A 15,841-nucleotide genomic window follows, 5' to 3' on the forward strand; every position below is an offset into this window, starting at 1 on the left:
AAAAGTTAAGTCAATCTTCTGAATAATCATAGAAAAGTGGATTATTAAGGTGATACAGTAAGAACAAGACAAAAAAACAGCTAGTTCAGAGTTTTATTCTTATTATACATAATTATTTTTATATAAAGACCTTGTCTAAAACATTGTAGGAAAAAACTATTGGTCGTTTCCTTAAATGAGAATAACTATTTTCACAATTAAACTAAACAAGAAGGCCAGGAAAGCTGAGGTAGAAAAATGGAAAAAAAAATTAGGATGAAAGTTTTTCTGACAGTTGAAAATAAAGAGATTATCAGGGCAGACAACAAACATGTCTAACATACTACTTGATCAACCTACTAATTTTTTTTAAGATTTATTTTTTGAGAGAGAGAGAGAGAATGAGCACATGAGCAAACATGAGTTGGGGGACGGTCAGAGGGAAAAGCAGGCTCCCTGCTGAGCAGGGAGCCCAATGTAGGACTCGATCCCGGAATGCTGGGATCATGACCTGAGCTGAAGTCAGACGCTTAACTGACTGAGCCACCCAGGCGTCCCAACCTACTGATGTTTAATGAGACATACAAAAAACATGGCCTGAGACTACACCATGAGGAGAGGAGTAATACAGCATCATAAGTCAGGATGCGGAGAGAGGACAAGAGCTCTGCCACACACAGCGAGTATAGCTGGAAGGGAAAGAAGACCAACTTCCCTCACTTCACAACTGTTCCAACGATCAGGGTTGGGTCTAAACAATTTAATTCAATTACAATACACTAACATTTTTAAGACAGTGCTAGGAAATAGTTTTCTAATTAGCAGTATAGGTTCTAAGACATCTTTTATTTACTTAAAGCAATAGTTGTTTATAAGATCTTCAACAATCTAAAACTAAAGATGTTAAAGACAAGTCTAGAATCAAATCAGTATTTATTGCGTATCTTTTACAAAAGGAAACAAAACTTCACTAAGTAGACAAGATTGTTCCTTGAGAACAAAAACCAAAAAACAACACCCATCCTCGGCCTCAGCATCCTAATGACCTACATATAGGTAAGTTTAGTAGATGGTGACAGTGATGATGAAATGGCCACAAGAAAACCTAAACAGGAAGGAGAAAATAAGGGACTGAGTATGAAAGCATAGCATGTGTCTAGCACTTACCAACTTGTTTGGCATGATATGAAAAAACAGCAGAAACAGACTGAAAATGTGGTCATCAACCAGAGGCTGATACAACTCTAGGACTTCTAATAATGACCTAAGCTATGAAGGAGAATACATAATTCAATAGTTTATATAATGAGAACCATGGAAGAAGGAAAGATAAATTACTTGATGAACGTCTGCAAGTATTTATTCTTGTTATGGGTGAGAAGTTCAAGTTATTTTTATTATTATTACTCACTTGTGCTTGGCCTCATGGTTAGGTCTAAGAACAGGCTAAGACCTCCCATGCCAGTTTTCACACCACATGATATAGGTCTTTATTACTTCTGAATCTAAGAGTGGGCTCTGCTTCCTGATGATTTTTAGCATTGCTGGACTTGAGGAGAACTAAATGATTACCAGTTGCAACTATTTCTCTTCTGCAATCATCTTTATCAGCATCTCCTTGTCTTTTTTTGTATACTTCACTTTTTTATAGGTATCAATTTGTTATATAATTTCCCTCATGTTTTTTTTTTAAAAGAATATAAATTCTTGGGGTCCCTGGCTGGCTTAATCAGTAGAACATGTGACTCTTGATCTTGGGGTTGTAAATTCGAGCCCCACATTGGGTGTAGAGATTACTTAAAAATAATATCTTTAAAAAATATATATATAAATTCTTAGAGGCAGATATCCTGTCCTTTGGAATTTACCCCCAGGATCTTTAATCAGAGGCGTATATCATAACTGCTTTCTGGATGAAAAAATAAAACTATTAGCAGATGTCTCTACCACTTAGAGGAGATCAGATGTCCAGACAAGGGAATGGGTTTAGGAATAGTGGTATCAAAGAAAACAAAAGTTCTCCTTTGGTAATAGAGACAGCTCAGAATACCATATTGCTCCCTCTGTCAATTATCCTTTATCAACTATTCCTTTCTCCTCAGCAGCACAAGCAACTAAATAAAAGCAAAGAAACTATCTAGTGCTTGTCAACTTTTCCAAAATAAAAACGGCAATGCATGTCAGGATGAAAATGTTTTCTCTGCCTGGAAACTGGCAGTATATATGTTGAGGTCCAAATATCTAATCTAGGAACCTATAACAATTCCTGAGATTGAGGGAGGCAATATATCATAGTGGAAAGAACATGAGCTTTGGGAAAAGACTGATCAAGATCTGCATTCCAGCTTTATTGCTGACTAGCTGTATGACTCTGGCCTCATTTTCCTAATACACAAAACAGTACTACTACTTACCACCTGCAATTATGATTCACTAAATAAGACATTACACTGTAAGGGATAATATGAGGTCCTCAACAAGTATTTATTCCCTTCCCTTTGAGAAGAATTTGTACCATTCTGAACCCTGTCTAGGAACTGCTTATAATACGTGATTTAACACACATACTATCTCTTCATAAGCTTTAAATCGGCTGTCCACAGAACAGTATGTATAGGTAAATAAGCTAGAATTCTATCATGTACACTTTTTATTTATTTATTTATTTTTTAAGATTTTATTTATTTGACAGAGAGAGACACAGCGAGAGAGGGAACACAAGCAGGGGGAGTGGGAGAGGGAGAAGCAGGCTTCCCGCAGAGCAGGGAGCCCGATGCGGGGCTCGATCCCAGGACCCTGGGATCATGACCCGAGCCGAAGGCAGACGCGTAACGACTGAGCCACCCAGGCGCCCCTATCATGTACACTTTTTAAAAAGATTTCATTTATTTGAGAAAGAGAGCAGAGCGAGAAAGAGCACACGAGTGGGGGGCAGGGGCAGAGGGAGAGGGAGAAACAGGCTTCTCACTGAGCAAGGGACCCTACATGACCTGAGCCTAAGGCAGATGCTTCACTGACTGAGCCATCCAGGGGCCCCTATCATGTACACTTTAAAACCGGGGTCACAAATTGACTATCTACTGGCGCACACAGGTAATCCAAAATGAGAGCAGTGAGAGAATATAGGATGATTGACTGGGATCTGGGACCACTGGCACACCCCATGCTCATGTCAGGGAGGCAGCAGCTAGTTAAGTCCATGAAACGTGTGGGCCTAGTGTTGCTAGATATTCCCTTTTTTTCCCCCAAGAGAAATGGGAAATCTATAGTTTATTGTTATATCTCCCAATTCTTAAATATTTAATCCTTGTGGGGGAAAAAAGGGAAAATACCATGTGAAAACGCACTTCTGGCCTGTGTACAGCCGTCTGAGACCTTTTTTTTTTTTAAAGAATACAGTCTTTACCTTGGGAATCAGGTAAAAAGAGTCTCTTTTCTCCTCAACCATTGTTGGGTACAGATTCTCACTGCAAACTTGTTCTTGAGATTGTCAGACTTCTTGACCTTACAGTCAAAGGACTTGACAGTCCATTTGTCTGTTTTGTCAAACTAAAGCTACTTTCTGGCTGTTCTCACTGTAAAACTACAGTACCATGAAAGTCAAGAAGGGATGGGCCATGAGACCAGTCAAAGAAAATTATGAGATCAGTTATATTTTCTGGTGGTCAAGAAAAACAATCTGAGAAAAATAAATTACTAAACTATTTCATGATAATTAGTAAACACAGTATAGAGCTTTTCAGTATTCAATAATAAAGCTGCTTTTTAGTGAAATGTAATTAATCTCAACATTTTATTTCTTACTTGGCACTGTGAAAATTCCTTGGACTAAGTGGGAGGCTATACAGTATAGTGGAGAGAATACAAGGTTTGTGATAAAGACAGACCTTGGTTTGAATTCCAGCTTTACCACTTACAAGTTTATGCCAAATAAAAAAACAAGTTTTAAGAGAGGGAGGGAGGGAGGGGGAGGGGCAGAGAGAGGAGAATCTCAAGCAGGCTTCATGCCCAGCGTGGTCACAACCCTGAGATCATGACCTGAGCCAGAATCAAGAGTCGGAAACTTAATCGACTGAGCCACCCAAGTGCCCCTAAATATTCTTAATTGAATCTGATCGATGATAGCTTAATTATAAAAAAAGAAATTCTGTGGGATACTGTTGATAAAAATACTATAATCAATCCCAAAATACCATTAGTTTGTTTCTCTAGACACATACAATGTGGGAACTCGTAGAAATTTAAGAGTTCACCTAGTCCAACCCCCTACCTGTAGAGAAGGGGAAACCAAGGCTCAAAGAGGTCAAATGAGTTTTTAGACTGTGTTCCAAAATTTTATGATTTAGAACTTGTGAAACATTTTTATTCTCAAACTATGTTCTAGACCTGCAGCATCCAAAACAATAGCCACTGGTTCTGAACACTTAAAATGTGGCTAGTATGAACTGAGATATGCTGTAATTGTACAATACAGATTTTTAAGTCTTAGTATGAAAAAAAGTAAGATATGTCAATGACTGATCACACACTGAAATGATACTCTGGATATACTGGGCTAAATTTATTGAACTTACTCTTACCTGTGTCTTTTTACTTTTTAAAATGCGGCTATTAGAACATTTTATTTTATTTATTTATTTTTTTAAAGATTTTATTTATTTATTTGAGAGAGAGAGAATGAGAGACAGAGAGCACGAGAGGGAAGAGGGCAGAGGGAGAAGCAGACCCCCTGCTGAGCAGGGAGCCCGATGTGGGACTCGATCCCGGGACTCCAGGATCATGACCTGAGCCGAAGGCAGTCGCTTAACCAACTGAGCCACCCAGGCACCCTATTAGAACATTTTAAATGACATATGTGTTATACATCATATTTCTATTGGATAGTACTATTCAGACAGCAGTAAGGTCCTCAGAAGTCCAATTACCTGACAATACAGCTTACTTATAATCCAAATAGAAGTCTGAGCTTTGGACCCAATAGTAGGAAATCAGAGTACAAAAGAGGAAGATATTTCTGTTCTATTATCTTTGGAAAGAGTGAACACTAGGCAGAAATTTTTATTTATTTATTTATTTAAGAGAGAGAGGAGAGCGAGAGCGTGTGCAAACAGGAGAGGGAGAGAGAATTTCAAACACACTCCACGCTGAGCATGGAGCCTGACACAGGGCTTGATCCCACGACCCCACTCATGACTCAGGGCTCATGACCTGAGCCACAAGAGTTAGATGCTTAACAGGCTGAGCAACCCAGGTGCCCCTAGGCAGAAATCTGAAACACTTGATTTTAACACTTTCCTTCCTTTGTCCTTCTCACTGCTAGCACTTCCCCTTTGGTCTACTCTTGTTAACTCAATCTTCTACTTTAGCATCTCCCCTAGGCCGTCCTATCCCGCAAAGTGCTCCAAACTGCAAAATGACCTTCATATTCCTTAATCCAAACTTTCTGGGAGTTATCTAAGGTGTTCTGAGAAAAGCACTACTGCTGAAATGATTCAGACAGATATAAATAACTAGTTACCGAAAGTTACTTATTTAAATAAACTCTACTCACAACATGGGGCTTGAACTCAGGAGTTGCATGCTCTACCGACTGAGACAGCCAGGTGACCCAAAGTTACTTATGTATTTAAAACATATTTATCAAAATTCATTAATCTTTCACAGACTAATAGTGAAAGGTAAAGTGGAGAAGGAAATTAGTACTGGGCATACTCTGCTCTAAGATCAGTTCTTCCAGTGTGTCCCCCCGCCCCCCCCCCAATAGCTAGCTCCCTTTTTGGACCTGGAGATTAAACAAACAACAAAAAGGCTTTCAAAGGCAACAGCAGAGCTTCAGGGTTTTGGACTATGACTATACTCATTTGTATAATGGGTACTGCCTATAGAAAACCTTCTGAACTTCTATAATGTTTACAGTTTAACACATCTTTCTCCCAAAAGTTTCCACTTTAGAAATCCATTTTTATTTGTATTTTACAATCTTTAGAACTGAAGAGCCCCCCCTCACTGAAAATTGGAATTAAAATTTTATATTTAACTATAATGTAGCAGAGTGTGATGCTATCTAATTCCAGCACAGGAAATCGGAGAATCTTTAGTCTGAGCTTTTTTTTTTGTGTTAGTCACCATACAGTACATCATTAGTTTTTGATGTAGTGTTCCATGATTCACTGTTTGCGTATAACACCCAGCGCTCCATGCAATACGTGCCCTCCTTAATACCCATCACCAGGCTAACCCATCCCCCCACCCTGCCTCCCCTCTAAAACCCTCAGTTTGTTTCCCAGAGTCCATAGATGTCTATGGCCATTCCACCCTGAACACACCTGATCTAGTGTGAGCTTTTACCAGTTCTATTCCCCCAAATCATAAAGCTCAAGAACAGGTGGGTAAACAAAAAGCTAGAAATACTGACTATAATTTTCTAGTAGAAAGTAACAAAGAGCATTTTAGGTAGGCTAAAATCTTTTCTTAAAAAGAATAAATTCTCAAAAGATTTCAAGTCCTAGTTAATGATCCAGTTATATTGTAGTAATAATATTTCAAAATCCAATGAAACAATGTAATCTATAAGAATCTTTGGACTTTGAATAAATTGATTTGTACAATAAAGTCTAAATTTCACCCCTTTTCAAAGGTCTAGCTATAAAAATTGGTAAAATGTAGATCCCCAAATTAAAAAAGGGGGGTGTGAATTTAGAAGGATATAATCTAAACCTCCTATTTTGCAGATTTAAAAAATTCTTAGTTGGGGTGCTTGCCAAATATTACATAGCTTTACTTGCTAGGACAAAAACCCAGGTCTGAAAAATATGACCAAGTAGTAAAATGCTACCTTAATTTTCTTTGTTCTATAGGCAGACTTCTACTGACTGGTAAATTTTACTGAATTCTCAATCACATAGGAGCAGGGGGAGTGGGGTGACGGTGCACAATGAAGATATAAAATAAGTGAACCTAGCCCCTTAGGAGCTTACAGCAGAGCCATAACCAAGTCTTACGTAACTGCTAATCAACTCTTTTTTTTTTTTTTTATAAAATTATAAATTTTTTTTTTTTAAAGATTTTATTTATTTATTTGAGAGAGAGAATGAGATAGAGAGAGCATGAGAGAGGGGAGGGTCAGAGGGAGAAGCAGACTCCCTGCTGAGCAGGGAGCCCGATGCGGGACTCGATCCCGGGACTCCAAGATCATGACCTGAGCCGAAGGCAGTCGCTTAACCAACTGAGCCACCCAGGCGCCCCCTGCTAATCAACTCTTAACACTAAAGACACTAACGAGTCCACCTGTAGCTACTTTCTTGAATCTAAACCTCCTTTAATCAGGTTTCTCTTTGTTATTTTGTTTACAACTCTGATTGTAATAAAATCACTTCAAGATAATCAGATATGGGCATTTGCTTAAGCATTTTGGATTATTTTTACTACCTAAAAAAGGCTTTCTTTGGGAAAAGATGGGAAAGAAGTCTAGTCCAACAAAAAAAAAAAAAAAGAAGTCTAGTCCAACAATGAGACACATAAAACTTCCAAAAGACTTGTTGTTATATTGCTGAAAACTTTTCTGAACTAAGCAAAATATGGTTGTATTTTTTTAAATATGGTTGTATTTTAAAAACTCCCTCAAATCACTTATATCCCCAGGAAAAGTTATTTTAAGCACTAAATTGAAATTTTTTTCATTTTATCTGAATATACCAAGTTGGATTTAATTTAAAAATAAATTCAAAAGAGAAACTTCAGATAGCAAAATATTTACCTAACTCTTTTTAAAAAAAGATTTATTTTAGAGAGAGAGAGAGCGCTTGAGCACAAGTAGGGGGAGGGGCAGAGGGAGATACTCTTCAAGCAGACTCCCCGCTGACCATGGAGGCCAATGTGGGGGCCCAAATGCGGGGCTAGACCTCACGACCCATGAGATCATGATCAAAGCCGAAACCAAAAGTCCAAAGCTCAACCGACTGAGCCACCCAGGTGCCCTGCCTCTAGCTCTTTTCCTTTTTTAAAAGATTTTATTTATTTCAGGGCACCTGGGTGGCTCAGTAGGTTAAGTGTCGGCCTTTAGCTCAGGTCGTGATCCCAGGGTCCTGGGATTGAGCCCCACGTCCAGCTCCCTGCTCAGCAGGGAGTCTGCTTCTCCCTCTCTCTCTGCCTGCTGCTCCCCCTGCTGTGCCCTCTCTCTAATACACGAATAAAATCTTAAAAAAAAAAATCAAAAGATTTTATTTGAGAGAGAGAGAGAGAGTGAGCACGTGAGGGGAGGAGCAGAGGGAGAGGGACAAGCAGACTCTATGCTGAGGAAGAACCAGATGCAGGGCTTGATGTCATGACCCTGAGATCATGACCTGAGCTGAAATCAAGATGGATGCTTAACCGACTGAGCCACCAGGCACCCCTCTTTTTTCAATTAAATGTAACAGGAAGAGAACCAGGAGGTCCCAAGGGAGCAATAAAAGCCTGTATATGAAATTTTAAACAAACAGAATTAAAGAGAGGCTTCAACTTCACCTTTAATGTTTTATTTTTATTAATTAAATTAAAGATTTATTTGAGAGAGAGAACAAGCACAAGTGGGAGGGGCAGAGGGAGAAGAAGAGAGAATCCCAAGCAGACTCTGCGGAGCATGGAGCCTGATGTAGGGCTCAATCTCACGACCCTGAGACTTGAGCCCAAACTTAGAGTCAAAACTAAGAGTCGGACGCTTAACCAACTGTACCACCCAGGCACCCCTATGTTTTATTTTTTTAAAAAACAACCCGAGTCAAAGCAAAATGTAAAGGCGCCTGGGTGGCTCAGTTGGTTAAGCGACTGCCTTCGGCTCAGGTTATGATCCTGGAGTCCCGGAATCGAGTCCCACATTGGGTTCCCTGCTCAGCGGGGAGTCTGCTTCTCCCTCTGACCCTCTCCCCTCTTGTGCTCTCTCTCAAATAAATAAATAAAATCTTAAAACAAGGGCACCTGGGTGGCTCAGTTGGTTAAGCGACTGCCTTTGGCTCAGGTCATGATCCTGGAGTCCCAGGATCGAGTCCCGCATCGGGCTCCCTGCTCGGCAGGGAGTCTGCTTCTCCCTCTGACCTTCCTCCCTCTCATGCTCTCTGTCTCTCATTCTCTCTCTCTCAAATAAATAAATAAAATCTTTAAAAATAAATAAATAAATAAATAAAATCTTAAAACAAAACAAAACAACCTGAGTCAAAGCAAAATGTAAAGATTTAATAAATCTGGGTCCTCAGTACACAGGTGCTTGCGATATTATTTGTATATATTTTAAGATTAAAATATTTCGGATTCTTTAAAAAGTTTAAAAAGCTTTATTAAAGTAAATAATCAACAGAATATTTTTGGTAAAACTGTTCCTTGGAGAACCAATTGCACAGTTCAGGAAGGTGGCATATGTTTTGCTATGGTTCTTTCTGCAATCTTGGTATATATCACTGATCAACTATACCTCTTTTCTGCTAAGCCTAGTAAGTTTCAGAATTCTTTTCCAAATGCTTCAGGAAAACAGTTAACAAATGACAAGAGTAAGAAACACATGTGGAGTCTAACTGCCATGGACAGAGTGGATTTCTAACTATGCTTGAGAAATGGAGATTTTTCTGGCTAATTGCATTTTCTAGTTTAGATTTTTAAAAAAGCTTATGCCTATGGGTTGTGAAAATACAGTACGGATGAAGTCTTTAACCAGAATAAAATAAATATGCACAAGACGAGGATGTTCTGTTACGAAAAGTCATATTCTCCATGTCCAAAGGGGACAGGTTGGGACTTTTTCAGCTGAAGATAAGGAAAAGAGAATGTCAAGAACACATATTCTTTTTTTTTTTTTTTTAAAGATTTTATTTATTTATTTGAGAGAGAATGAGAGAGAGAGAGCACATGAGACGGGGGAGGGTCAGAGGGAGAAGCAGACTCCCTGCCGAGCAGGGAGCCCGATGCGGGACTCGATCCCGGGACTCCAGGATCATGACCTGAGCCGAAGGCAGTCGCTTAACCAACTGAGCCACCCAGGCACCCAAGAACACATATTCTTAAAAGTTGGGATTGTTTATATTAAAAAAAAAAAACTGGACAGCCTTTAAACATTTTAATCTAGAAGACTGTTAACAACAACATCAAGAAATAAGAATCTCTGCTTCATAGGACTTTAAAAAAAAAAAACCTCCAACAGAGAAAAGGTTCCCCTGTCTGGTTTCCTTTTAAAATATAGAGAATACATGGACAAAGCCCAGATCCCTAGGGATACAAGTAATGTTTATGCTGCCTATTTAAAATGATCCAATATCTAAATTTCTCAAGTGAGTATATTTTTTGGAAGTACAATACCTGGTTTCCTGCCTTTTCTGCCTGTTCACACTAGAACAGACTTAAAGCTAGCATTCTTCTTCCTAAATTCAGGAACTGCAAAGTTTTGGATACCATCTTAGTAACAAAAGGGATAAATTCTACCTGTAGCTCAATTAAGGGCTTTTGGCTTTTTTAGTTTGTTTCAAACTACATACCCTCTTAGCAGGTATATGCTCCCTCTCAGTAGGTAACACAATATACAGACAGTGTCAGGAGAACAGTGCTATCCTTTGTATTCTTATAGATAAATTTTAGCTATTCTTTCAGATACATTGCTCAGTTTACGGAAGCGTGATCAGGTTTTAGGACAAAACATGCCTGGAGCCAAGTCAGAAAACAACACATGGCATGAACAAAAGCACCTACATTCAAATTCTTTAAAAGGTAAATTAAAAGCAAGTTAGTTAAGGTATGGGGAGCTGTCCTCCATTTTCTATTTGCTGCAGGAACGAGCTTTTAAAAGTTATTAAGAGAGACTCTTAGTGACATCTAGTCTAAGCCTTACTGTATGTGAGGAAACTGAGGTCCAAGGTCTCAGAGTCACAGGGAAAACTTTATTACCGGATGAATACTCTCTTTTTTTTTTCATAATTTCCTTTGGCAAAGTCCTAACTCATGCTCATAATTTCAGTCCTTTAGGATTCTGATTCTCAACTTTGTATGGTGCAGGTCATTTCACCCCTAACTAGGTCTCATACTTCTTATTCTTGCACTCTTTCTGCCATAACACTTTACTTATCTTTCCTAAGTGAGGGGCCTAAAGAAGCTTCTGTTACTTAGACTGAATCTGTATTTAATAAATGTAATGATTAGAAATACAAAATTGTATGTACACTATAATCAATGACCTCTTTACTGTCCCTTAACACAGAAGAAAGCTCTTGCCTCAGGGCTTGTGTACTTTCAGTTTTCTCTGCTCATGAAATTCTTTTCTCCAGATTTCCATATATTTCACTCACGTCCTTCAGGTGGTTAAATGTCACCTTATCAGAAATGTCTTTCCTAACTACTCTATGTAAAATAGCAATTCTCTACTCTCCTCATTCTTTCTCAATATGTATTACCTCCTGACACATTATATAAGTTCCACAGAGTGCAGAGACCGTAACTGCTATATCCCCAAGTGCCTAAGGGCAGGGCCTGACAAAATAAGCACTCAATAACTATTTGTTAAAAGAGTGAATGTTTAAAATGTGTATCTGCTAAAGAACAATAAACATATCAGAACTATAATGGCTGTTAAAATGACAAGATTATTCAGGTTTTTTTCCCTTTCTCTAATTTTGTAAACGAGTTTAGTATTTTCAGATTATTTGGACAACTGTTTTGGCTACACCAAATTACTGAAGTGTTTTACATAGTATATATTTCAAAATGACTTTTAAAGTATTTTTTAACTATAGTCATTTTTAGACAGTTAGCTAGTATGAGACAGTTACTTCTCAATTCTCTAAGATATTACAATAACTGATCTCTCATCTAAACACACCTATAGTTCCTGCATGGATCTGGTAGTTAAGCACGAATGCATCTAAGCTTAGAGCAGTGAGGCAGCACTATGAAATGACGTAAGAGTGTTATATGATGACTGATGATTTTTCCTCAATTAAGCATATTTCTCTCCAGTAGGGATCTGAGTCATTCAGGCTCTCAACATGACCAGACTAATTAACTATGTACTAATTCTAAACAGCACAAGTTTAAGATGCTACAAGAGAAAAAGGATTTAAGATTATTTAAGCTTGAAAAAAACCCCGTAACGTGCTATAATTTGAAGACATTCAGGTTCTCTTCTAGAAAGGACATGACACTTATTTTCCATATTAAAAAAATATAAAATACTTGATTACCATAAGGATGAGTTTATAGGCTGTACTAATTTTATTGCAAAATTTATCAGATTGTTACCTATTTTCCCCAATAGATAATTTTATAAAAGATGCTTATAGTCCCCTAAGTTAGCTCAAAAAATTTTTATCAGTACTTATCAAATGAATAGTACTGTATTAGAACCTAACCACTGCATCTAACAATGAATAAGCCTATAGGAAAACTTATTCACAGTTTAACCTGATGTGCTAAGTCTTTCTCTTGCAATGGGAGAAGAATCCAACAGAACTAGAGAGAAAAATGATGAAAAGAGGTTCATGTTTCAGGGACCTGAGTGTAGGTAAAGACTGAACTTGGTAAGAGTCTCTTTTTGGTGATATAACCTGTCCTTCCTCCCACACCTAGCCTCAGACTGTCCTGTGTACATCCCATTCCACTCCACCTCCTACTGCTTTCAACTATAATTCTCTTCCTTCTGCCTCAGTACCGATCAGAATATGCAGTTTCATAGCTCTTCTTGTACTCTACTGTGGTTGAAGGATACAGGCCCTTCAGGTCAAGCTTTTTCTGCTACCATTCACCTAAATGTACCAAATGTAAATACTCTTCTTCCCAAATCAAAAAAGATGGCTTGGAGCAAGTCATACTTGTCATTGTCAAAAAAGAGCTATAGAAATTAATAAATCATGTTTTTAAAAGATTGTACAAAAATGATAGATATTTTGGATTAATACCTAAAGTATAAGAAAATGTGTTGTAAAATACACCATGCAAAATGAATACAAACTTTAAAAATATATCTACAACTTATATCAAATGAAGATAATCTATTTAATGGTTATCTTTTCATCTTACCCCACATATCTGAGTGCAAGATTTTACTGTCAGATTCACATACATTAATATAACTAAAATTTATTTGGTACTATGTGCCAGGTACTACATTTTATTATCTTTAATTTTTATATTAACTCTGAGGGTTTATGATTGTCTCAATAATGAGAAAACAAAGACTTAAGGTAAAATAACCTGCTCATGGTCACACAGCTAAGTAAACGGTGAAACTGGTCTCTGGACTCCAAAATACACGTTTAAACATTGATACTACGTTGTGTGCTACACATCTCTACAAGCAGATTAAGACTTATTAGAAACTGAAAAACCAAAACTCTTATTCTTTTCCACACATCACCACCACCTCAAATGTTCCTAATTTTACCAAGTTGCTCAAGCTATTCTTCATAGATAGATCTTGCTGTTCCTTATCTCCCATACCCTACCTATCTTATCTCTTAAACCATCTAGAACCCATCTACTTTCTATAGGCTCTGTCTCAATTACAGTTAGGCCTCAACTATCTCACAAACTGAAACAGAGTTTTCTATGAAGGTACACTCTGGTGACAGAGTCTATATCCAGACAGAATATAGCAGATTAAAGTGAAAAAATAATAGACTCAAATTCCAAAAATAAGGCTTAATGCAAGCAACACTTGATATTATTAAATTCCAACATCTGGGACAACCTTTTTGAGTTAAAAGTCTTTTAACAGAATTTATTTTTCTATATCCTTTTCTAGCTTTTCATTTGATCCTTCTTCCTAGATACTGGTTAAAACCCTGCTTAGTGATGCTTCTGTAGCAAAATCCTTCCCTCTTAAATACATTTATTTGTCTGCTTACCCGAATGGCTTTGAAAACTGTCCCCAACACAACCACTCACTTACTATATACTAATCTTACGTTCCTTTTTCCTTCCAAAGGACATACCACAACATGAGAAAGTGGCAGGCACCTCTATAAGGATCTTATAAAATTTGAGCTCTTTAGCAAAATATGTAATAATAATAGCACCGTTTTATAGTTTTACAGTGTTTTCTATTTTTAAAGTGCTTTATTTTTTTTAAGATTTTATTTATTTATTCATTCTTTTTAAGATTTTTAAAATTTATTTGGCAGAGAGAGAGAGACAGAGAGAGAGGGAACACAAGCAGGGGGGGGTGTAAGAGGGAGAAGCAGGCTTCCTGCTGAGCAGGGAGCCCGATGCAGGGCTCGATCCCAGAACCTGGGATCATGACCTGAGCCAAAGGCAGATGCTTAACGACTGAGCCACTCAGGCGCCCCTTAAGATTTTATTTATTGGGGCACTTGGGTGACTCAGTCGGTTAAGCATCTGCCTTTGGCTGGGGTTGTGATCCCTGGGTCCTGGGATAGAGCTCCAAGTCGGACTCTCTGCTCAGAGGGGAAGGCTGCTTCTCCCTCTCCCTCTGCCCCTCCTCCTGCTTGTGCTCTCTCTCAAATAAATAAATAAAATCTTCTTTAAAAAAAAATATATTATTTTTTAGAGAGCACAGTGAGGGGGGGAGAAGGAGAGGGAGAAGCAGTCTCCCCACTTAGCATAGAGCCCAAAGTGGGGCTTGATCCCAGGACCTGGGGATCATGACCTGAGCTGAAGGCAGACACTTAACAAACTGAGCCACCCAGGCGCCCTAAAGTGCTTTCATATATATTATTTCATTCTTCAGCAGTCATGTGAAGTAAGCTTTATAGATACTATTCTCAGATTAGAAAACTGAGACACTGTCATTTTCCCTAGGTCACAAGGCTATTATGCAGAAGAGCCAGGACCAAATTCTAGACAGAGACTCTCCATTCACAGCTCTTTCTACTATTTATCGTTACCCCCATTTTTTTTTTAAAGATTTATTTATTTATTTATTTGACAGAGAGAGAGAGAGAGAGATAGCGAGAGCAGGAACACAAGCAGGGGGAGTGGGAGAGCGAGAAGCAGGCTTCCTGCCGAGCAGGGAGCCCGATGTGGGACTCGATCCCAGGACCCTGGGATCATGACCTGAGCCGAAGGCAGACGCTTAACGACTGAGCCACCCAGGCGCCCCTTGCTACCCCCATTTTTAAACAAGTGTTCTAATATATAATAAGAATTGTCTTTATAAATAAAATTTCATTGTTCCCTTTCAACCATTACTTAAGCTATCTGCTTAATTATAAAAGAGGGAGAAGGTATAACCTAACTATAGAAGAATGACAGCAAAAATGAACTTCATTTAGAATTTCTATGTAAAAACAAACGATCCAAAGATCACAAATAAGTATTTCTCTTATTAGAATAAAAAATAGTAAAAATCCATAGCAATCAAGTTAATCTCTTACAAAAATTTTAACCACATAGTATCTAGTTAATAACCCAGAGAATAACTATGACACATAGAAATGAGCTGTAAAAAGCATGCACAGAAAGGACATGCTTTCATTTAGAACAGCATGCTTCAATTAAATTTGCAGGCAATCTGAGGAGAATATAAAACTGATGTAACAGAACTTACCTACTTTGCAATTAAATTAAATACAGATTCATAGAAAGTCTGTTCTTTTTTGGTCAGAACAAGCCAACAACAGCAAGTAGCCAGAAATTACAATTAATATAAAAGAAAAATTCAAGAGGAAATGGATTTGCTAGACTCATTATATATTCAGTCTTAGCTTCAAGAAATGAGTGATTATTTGCAATGAGGTTGGCAAGACAGGAAATTGAGTTAAAATTTATCAATCTTTTAAATGGCTTTTCTCAGTACAACTTTTATTGTTTTTTTAAAAGGGGGGAAATTCTCTTTAGTACTTTATAGCTCTTCGTAATGACATATTTATCTCTATGACCATGAATCTTCAGA

General features: G+C 37.9%; 1 protein-coding gene across 2 annotated transcripts in view; it reads right to left on the minus strand.

Annotated features, from left to right (window-relative positions):
- The window catches only part of EML4 (EMAP like 4), a 143,470-nt gene that overhangs the window by 49,356 nt on the left and 78,273 nt on the right, over window positions 1-15,841 (minus strand). The window lies entirely within an intron of this gene.

This window comes from Leptonychotes weddellii, chromosome 10 (assembly GCF_054177405.1).
Source record: "Leptonychotes weddellii isolate Sample4059 chromosome 10, ASM5417740v2, whole genome shotgun sequence".
In the NCBI taxonomy this organism is placed as follows: Eukaryota; Metazoa; Chordata; class Mammalia; order Carnivora; family Phocidae; genus Leptonychotes; species Leptonychotes weddellii.